The sequence below is a fragment of the Mandrillus leucophaeus genome, unplaced genomic scaffold (assembly GCF_000951045.1).
Source record: "Mandrillus leucophaeus isolate KB7577 unplaced genomic scaffold, Mleu.le_1.0 Scaffold47, whole genome shotgun sequence".
NCBI classification, from domain to species: domain Eukaryota; kingdom Metazoa; phylum Chordata; class Mammalia; order Primates; family Cercopithecidae; genus Mandrillus; species Mandrillus leucophaeus.
The window spans coordinates 6,083,751-6,092,610 of NW_012105031.1; the positions used below are offsets into that span (position 1 = coordinate 6,083,751).

The 8,860-nt window shown below is 35.7% G+C and overlaps 1 long non-coding RNA gene across 1 annotated transcript; it reads right to left on the reverse strand.

Annotated features, from left to right (window-relative positions):
- Positions 1 to 6,755: 6,755 nt before the first annotated feature.
- On the reverse strand, positions 6,756 to 8,280 carry LOC105550206. Its single transcript, XR_001007664.1, has 2 exons — positions 8,067 to 8,280; positions 6,756 to 7,217 (listed from the first exon to the last, which is right to left on the reverse strand). It is a non-coding gene; the product is annotated as an uncharacterized LOC105550206 (long non-coding RNA).
- Positions 8,281 to 8,860: the final 580 nt, after the last annotated feature.

Consider the following 8,860-nt stretch of genomic DNA (forward strand, 5'->3'; position numbering starts at 1 on the left):
GTTAAGCCTTTACTGAACATTTTGTATGTATTATCTCGTTTCATCATAGAAATAACTCAGCAAGATTGGGGATACTATTCAATGTTTGCAAAGAGAAAATTGAACTTCAGAGGACCAAATTTTCTCCAAGTTTACATAGATTTAAGCGTTGCAATCAAGACGTGATTAAGATCTCACTTAAGATGTGGTTCATGCATTTTACATGTACCTTATGTATCTCAAACCTCAGATACTTACCCACATATGTATTATCCATGTATTGGGAAGTTGGTCTTCTATAACCTGTGTCTGGGGGTGATTTAGTTTTCCAAAAGCAGTGATTGCTCTGACAGAAACTATCCTCTGGTTTGAGAGAGCAGATGCTCCAATATTTTCCAGAGACCCTTCTTTAGTGGAACTGAAATGTACAGAAAGTAAGTCTAGTGTTATAGAAATGCTAGATTCTGCCCACACACCTTATTTCACTTACCTCTGGACTCACTTGAACTAAAATGGCAGTTACAAAGATATGAAACTCGAAAGTTCTCGGATCAAGAAAAGAATGACTTGTGAGTACTTAGAGACTAATAGAACTCCACTTGTGCATTCTGACCAAACTCTAAATTCCGATAGCAGACAGAGGTTGAAGGAGATTCTCTTGTCCGATAGCAGACAGGGGTTGTTGAGATTCTCTTCAACAGAGGTTGAAGGAGTTTTTCTTGGGTGGTTGCTAAGGGCCTCTTCATCCCCAAGAATGCCTCTGTGTTTCTTTTCCCTTTTCTCTTTTCCAAGCACAAAAGAAACCCCAGACTTTCATCACTTTCCTGTTAAGTGTTGAACATGCTAGCTGTTATATTTTCTATAGCTCTCATCTTTTCAACAACAGAAGAGTTATAGGCCACCCTATACTCTTTCCCCTACCTTTTCTGAGATGTAGAAACATAAACTGTAAGAAGGAAAGTACTAAGGGGGTGTGTGTGTCTGTTCATATCTGTGTGTAGGGGGGTAACAGGTAGAGGATAAAGAGCAATTTACAAATTTTGAAAATATGTATTCTGATTATTAAGGTACTTAAAAATATAATCTGAGGGCACTCACAAATAAGTACTTATTTTACCAGTGGGTTGGAAGTGGTCCTACCTAGTATACCAGAAATTTATTATCTTTACTGTGTGTGTGTGTGTGTAAATCACATTGATTTGATATAATTTGAAAATGTGTCCCTTCCAAATCTCATGTTAAATTGTAATCTTCATTGTTGGAGGTGGGGCCTGGTGGGAGGTGTTTGGTCATGGGGGTGGATCACTCATGGCTTGGTGCTATCCTCAGGATAGTGTGTCAGCACTTGTGATATCTGGTTGTTTAAAAGTGTGTGAAACGTCCCCCCCTCACTCACCCTCTTGTTCCTGTTCTAGTCACGTGACATGCCTGCTTCCCCTTCACCTTCCACCGCAATTGTAACATTCCTGAGGCCCTCACCAGAAACCGAGCAGGTGTTGGTGCCATGCTTGTACAGCCTGCAGAACCGTGAGTCAATTAAACTTCTTTTCTTTATAAATTATTCAGTGTCAGGCATTTCTTTATAGCAATGCAAGAGTAGCTCAACACACATAAACTAAACCGTTTATGAAAGAGAAATAATATGTTTATAAACACATTTATACAGTTCAGTAGTTACTTCCACGTTATATATAGTGGATGACAACAATTGTATTATTTCAAATGCATATTTCTTGTTTTACTGTAGCTTATTTAATAGTAATTAATGAAAAGCAAATAGAGTTAATAAGATTGCATAAATATAACATGCCAAAACCAAGGATTATAAGTTTCTAATACTACTTATTTATATATTCTTGGTTATTTATAGTTAAGTCCCCATAATGCATTTATAGGATGATTCAAGGAATGAGATAAATAACATTTGAGTCATTTAACTGTTTTTCTTAATCTTTTGGAAAACCAGACAGAAAAGTAACTTGAATTTCATGTTAAGTATGTGTGTTTATGATTGAGAATTGATAAGAGAAAGCACTGCATTGCCATGAGTCATGGTTCCTGAGTCATCTTTGATAGGGGCATTGGTGGGTGCCTATGGGTAAATCACTTAACTTCTTGGAAGTTAACTTCCAAGTCAGTGTTCTTAACTGTGAAATGTGTTACTTTCTCTAAAATGTTCACTTCACTGGGTCACATAGAGGAATAAATGAAGTGATGCCTGGAGTACTGTTTCCTAGCTTCTCCAGTGGCTGGTTGCTTTTCATCCTTCAGATCTCAACCCAAAGGCAATTCCTGGGTAAGACCAGCCTTTCTGTTCTCCACCACCCCACATCATGATGCCCCCCCCATCATTAACTTTCATTCTCTAACGTATCATACTGTTTATTTCCTTCATAGCACTTACAACTTTCTGAAATGTTCTTTCTTATATATTTTTTTTACTTGTTTATTGCCTGCTCCTACAGAATGTAAGTTTCATAGGATTAATAAAATTTTTTTCCTCCTGTATCTCCTAGGATGGTACCTAGGATGTGGTGTGATGTGTAGCAGACATTCAACAAAAATATAGAGGCAGAAAATGGGAATGTGAAAAGTATAAATTGCAAAGCAAAATGCAAGTTGACAACCTTGATTTCCTACTCAAAACCATGTCTTCTGTTTTATCTAGATGCATGGATAGTCTTTCCTAGTAGGAAAAATTTTCCCCTGTAAGTTTTGAGGCTGTTAATTTTTTTGTCTTTTAAAAAAAGATCTATGGGAATATTGGCTGGATGAGCAATGGTGAAGACACAATAAGCTTAGCTGTTAAAACAGGAGCCAAATTTGCAATTTGTGAAAGGAAATAACAGGAATGCCCCTGTTCTGCCCAGCCCAGGCTTTGGAATTGATATGGAAATCTTCTAATTACTAATGTGATTGAACAAGAGCAGATGGAGAGATAAAGCTTTGGTCAAAGAGAAGACTTCCATCTCCTAGGTTGTAATGAGACACTTTGAATATCCAAGTGTATCTGCTGTGACTTAAACCATTTAAAGGCACTCTTTCATGGATACCATTTTTGTGTGTGTGTGTGAAAGCTCAAGTTTACCTGAGAAAAATTTACTGTTAATAAGTTTATTCAATACAAGCCACATGGGGAATATCATTTTGACAGGAGAGATAATCCTCAGCCACTTAGCTATCTAAAAATAGAAATATCTCAATTCCTAGATCAGAAAGTATGTACATTTAAAGAAGGGTAGAGGAAAATAATCTTTTTGCTTTGCCTTGAAAGGCAGATTGGATGAATGCCTGCCCTGGGGAGGCAGTAGAGCCTGGTATAAATAACATCGCCTCTAGGATCACAGTAAACAGGTTTTGATCATGGCCAATGATTAACTCTATGATTTTAACTCCATAAGCCTCAGTTCCCTCATCCATAAGATGGCGGTGATGACAACAGTCATATAGGGTTGTTGTGAAGATTAAGAGGGTATGTACTTGCACACACACACACACAGACACACACATACACAAAGAGTGGTTTCTGACACATGCGAGCACTTTATAATGGTCACTGTAAAACTGCTGTCTAATCAGTCACTTTGAAAGGGAAATAAAGATCTGATTGTTTGCTTCTGTGGGGGCCCTCTGCTTCTGCAACAGTGGCTCTTTGAAGTAAAATGTTCCTACTGTTCTCTCAGAGCTCTGGAGGAGTAAGAATTACTGTAGGACTGTGATATGATGGTGAATAAATTAAGTGACAGGAGACAGTGCTGGGAATCACAGAGAAAAAGGGATCAGGGGCTGCTGAAGTTACACTGTGAGGCTATAGCTTTCAACGGCAATTATTACATATTACCTTTCTGTGCTTCTTCAGAGGAAAACTAGTGCTTTTGAAATATATTATTTTCACTAAAGGACTACATTAAAAAAATCTTATCTTTGGGGTGCAATAATGTAAACACACTATGAGAAAGCCAGTTTATATCTGTTAGTTCTTAAATACTTCTTTTTTTATTAAGAGTCTTTCCAAAATATTAGCAGTATCATTTTTATATGAGTAATTTTAAATGGCTCAGGTTTGCTAACCATCGTAAAACCCAGGGAGTAAGGGTGTGTGTATGTGTATGTGTGTGTGTGTGTATACATGTGTGTGTATTCCCTATGGGTAAAGGGCAAGGGCAAGTCATATTCTTCTTAAGTATTTGTTGAAATAAAAGAGAGAAAATAAAGCTTGGTTTTAGTGTTTTCTTAATTGTTACAGTCTTAGAATATTTACTTAGGTAACCCTGTTGCATGAAGATCCAGGTTTGTTTTCTTTCCAGGGTGTTGCTTATTTACTGGTTTAAATTACAAAACATGGTGGTTTCCAAGAATTAATTTTATGAGTCATTATCAATGTACTTTCTAGAAAGCATGAAGCCAAAAAAAGTTTTTATATTTAAAAAGATATCAGAATGATTAAGATTTGGAGGAAAATATAGAAAACCATAGTCAGGAGTCTCATAGAGCCCCTAGTTTAATTCAAATATTCATTAAATATTTATGTTCAATTATGCAGTGGGTTCTTTCCTAGAAAGTAGAGCTCTGGAGTTAAGTAAACTAGCTCCCTGTCCCTAAAGGAACTTGCAGAAGGAAAAACCTGGAACCATAGAAATACTATAAAATATTTTCAAGTAATTGCCGTTATTATTATCCTGGTGAGTAGCCCAGGTAACCTGAGTAGTTAGGTTTATCCAAGGGCTGTCCACATGATCCCTAGACCAATAAATGTTTTGGGATTTTGTCTGCCAAAGCTATTTTCAGCACTATATTCAGCTCTAAATTGTGTTTTAAAGTTAAATATATAATTATATATGTATGTTTATATCTATTTTTCTATTTATGTCTTTTTATTTGGGCCTTTGTTCTCTGGCATCTTGGGTTACTATTGGGTTTATGCTTGCAGGATTCATGCTTATATTGTTGTCCAAGGTGTTCCACTCTGTTTGGTGGTGGTCTGTACTCAGAAATCTGGCTGGTAACTTTTCTGGCTCTCCAGCCAGGGATCAGTTGTTTCTGTTAAGCCTTTAATGGGTTTTGCTTTAGATCAGCTGCAAACTACAAATGTTGTCTATTCTGAAGTTGATATATCTTGTAAGAACTTTATTGATGTAGCAAAATTTATTGATAAATACATCTTCCTTCCTAAACTATTTGAATTGTTAGATTTACCAAGTATGGATTGTTTAGCTCTATGCTTTTCTATGTTTGTTCTTTCTATTCTCTTCAGTAAAACTGTCTTTGCTATTCTCGACCAGCCTCACAAGTTTAATTATTGTGGACTTCTGACATGTTTTTAATATGTAAGGCAGCCACTCTTCTCTCTTATTGATATTCCCATCTCCCAAATTAAAAAAATATCCTGTATTTTTATATTTTTCATATTAATTTTAGAATAATTTGGTCAATTTCTAAAAATTACTTATGTCTGTTGGAATTTTATTAATATCTACATTAATTTGAAAAATACTACCTCTTAGTATTTATTTTTTAAGCTCCTAGAAGACATTTACATCTTTTAATAAAGTTCTGTAGTCTTATTCAAATAGGTCTTCACCAAAACAGGGTTTTGAAGGATAATTTTCTCTAATTGGTACTGGGAACAAACTGTAAAATTTCTGGAATTGTTAAGTCTATGAACTCAGAGCACCCACCCTACCATTTCTGCTGAATACTAATCATCACATTAAAATTATATTTTAGAGATTACTTTTATAGAAAGCATCTTACTTGATCCTCTCAATTATTGTGAAGTGGATGCTCTGATAATCCCCATTTTTACAGATTCCCTCTGCCCAGGATGGTCTTTTATCCCCACTGATGTATCTTTAAATCTTGTATATCCTTCAAAATCAGTTAAAATGTTCCCGCTTCCCCATAGTATTTCTTGATCTCCCAGCTTACTCAAAGAAGTAATCTTCTCTCTTAAATGCCTTTATCCATGTCTTTCTTAGGAATGTATAATTTGCATTTTATATGTCTTTCCAAGTCCTTAGATCACTATAGCACCCAGCACAGTGCCTGTCACACAGAGAGCACTCAAGTGGCCATATTGTTAATGGCTGCCTGGAAGTCCTGGGAGGTTGCAGAAGCAGAATTTTAACAGTTTAGGTGCTTTTCCACGTGGCTAACACTTCAAACACCTAGACATCAAGCAAGAACATTCACCTAGTAATGAAACCCACATCATAGGCTTAAGATACCTATCCCTGTTACTGATTTTATTTCATATTTTGTGGAATGACCTTGCCATGTTAAAAAAAAAAGATGGTACTAAGTCTTTCACTGAAAGAATATTAGAAATGTTATATATGCAAAATATTCCTCACTTTAAATCTCCCTTCCTTATTTATTTTCTTTTTTCCTTTTTCCATGAAATTGCACACTGTGTGCATGCTACTGTGCTAGGTATTTTTATTTTTATAGAAGTGTTTTGTGAAATTCACATCTGTTTATATACATGGTTACCTTTTTTTAAATCACCTTCAGAAGATTAAAAGAGATCTGAGACTCCAATTTGTTTCATTAGAAAGGCATTAATATAATGTTTTGCATTGTTAAGTCCATGCAACATCTTAAACATACAACAGAGGACATATATACATCTGTTAGTGGACATATAATGCAAATTTATAAGGTATGCTTAGTTAGAAAATGTAATCTTTCAAATGAACCCTCAAATACTTTGATGAAGTGAACAGATTGGTGCAATATAAGCCCATTTGTATGTAACAACAAAGAAGGATGCATCTTTTTTTTAGAGTTTTTATTTGTCAGAATAAAACGTTTTGCATTTTGAAGACATAACCATTATCAAGTATTAAAATGTTTATAGTATTAATGTTGCTAGCTTCCATGGAACTTGCAAAGAAAGAAACATTCATCTTTTCATTCTTAAGGAAATATAAAGAGACATTCATTTGCTTTTGTAAGCATAATGAAATAAAAATATTGAACATAGAGTCCTGACTGGTGGGGGAAATACATGTCACAATTTCGTGTCCCAGTATATTTTTTATTCTGCTGTAACCTTTGATCAACACCAGTTTCTTTCCTCTCTCTTCAAACAGAAAGAGGTCAACATAAACATGCCTGTCAAGGAGCTGACAGAACAGATTTATTGTGGAAGTTAGATTTTGTTGGCGCGTTCTCTCCTAACATTATGCCGTAGGTGCTGGATTTTTTCTTTCCTGAGATATATATATTTTTCTCTCCTGAAAGAATGCAAACATAAAACACATAGGTTATTCCAAGAACTTTGAGATATGGTATACTAGATAAAAAATTATGAGAGTATTCTTCACTGCTAGGAGACCCTACAGTGATAATGTAAAAAAATGGGAAAAATAAGACGTCTGAGGGCTTAATGGATATATTCAAAAGAAAAATGGAACTCTTGCGAATGCATATTTTTTATATAGACCTTTTATTTCTAGTTTTTTAAAATGGGGCTGTGTCCATGCATCAGAAGTCTTATGAAAATTGAAGCATTTTTATATACAGGTCAGGAGAAAATACCGCCCTCATGCCTTTTTTTTTTTTTTAATTCATCACCTAGATGATTCAGGTTAATTATTTTTATGACCTAAATATTCTAGGAAATGACTTTAATTATCCAGTTAACCTTGTATGTGTAACAAAGTTTAAGAAAGGCACAAGACCAGAAGAATAAATATATTTTCAAGTGTAAATTAAGTTCACCTGTTTATTGACATCATGTGGTTAAAAATAAAAGAAAAACTATTTCTCAATTTTACTTGAATTAATGGAGGTCCTTGGCTGAAATCAAGGGCCAACATCATCCAATGACCAGGAGACTGTGGGAGAGCGAACCAAGTATATTCTGGTTCAGAACTTTCCCTTCTCCTCTGATTGAGCTTTGAGCCCAGTTGGGAGCTGTATCAGCTCCCTAGGAATGCTATAACAAAGTAGCACGAACTGGGTGGCTTAAAACAACAGAAATTGAGTCTCCTACTTCTGGAGGCTGGAAGTCTGGAATACAGGCATTAGCAGGGCCAGGTTTCCTCTGAGAATCTGAAAATTTGAGTAGAATCTTTCCTCGCCTCTTCCTAGCCTCTGGTGGTGGCCATCAATCATAGTTGCTTGTTGATTTGTAGCTGCATTACACCAATCTCTGCTTCAGTCACCACATGGTGTTTTCTCTGTGTGTCTGTGTCTTCGCATGGTCATCTTCTTATAAGGGCATCAATCGTTTTGAGTTAAGGGCTTACTCTAATGTATTATAACCTCATTTTTATTACATCTGCAACAACACTGTTTCAAAAAACGAGATACTGGAGTTAGAAAATTAGCTCCAATAAAACCTATAACAAGTACCCTTCTTTATTATCAGGATGCTGGTCTGCCCAGCACTGCTGAATTCAACAAAGACTTTTGCATTGACATATGTAATGGCCATTTTTATTCTCATTAATGCCCTACTTCTTGATGGCATTGATGGTGTACTGCTAAGTACACCTACCAACCTGAAATTCCCTCCTCCCTTTACTGCTTGGCAATGTTCCTATGATGTAGAACTGATAATTACCTAAATGACAAGGCATTTTTGGCTGTCAAATGACTACCTCCTATCCCTATGTTATGTCAAGGCATATCTGATGGGACAAACCCATGTTACTCTTTTACTTCCCCATTTTGGTATTTTATGGCCTTATCTGTATTTTGCAGGGTATTAATTTTTCACTTTTTTAGTAGACTTTCCTGAGGTGACATTATCCACTTCTATGCCTTGAATTATCACTCGTATGCTAATGATTGCCTCATTCATGTGTCTAAGATCTTAAATCTCAACTGCATGCTTAAAGTTTCCATGTGGATGTACCCCAGGTACATTTTT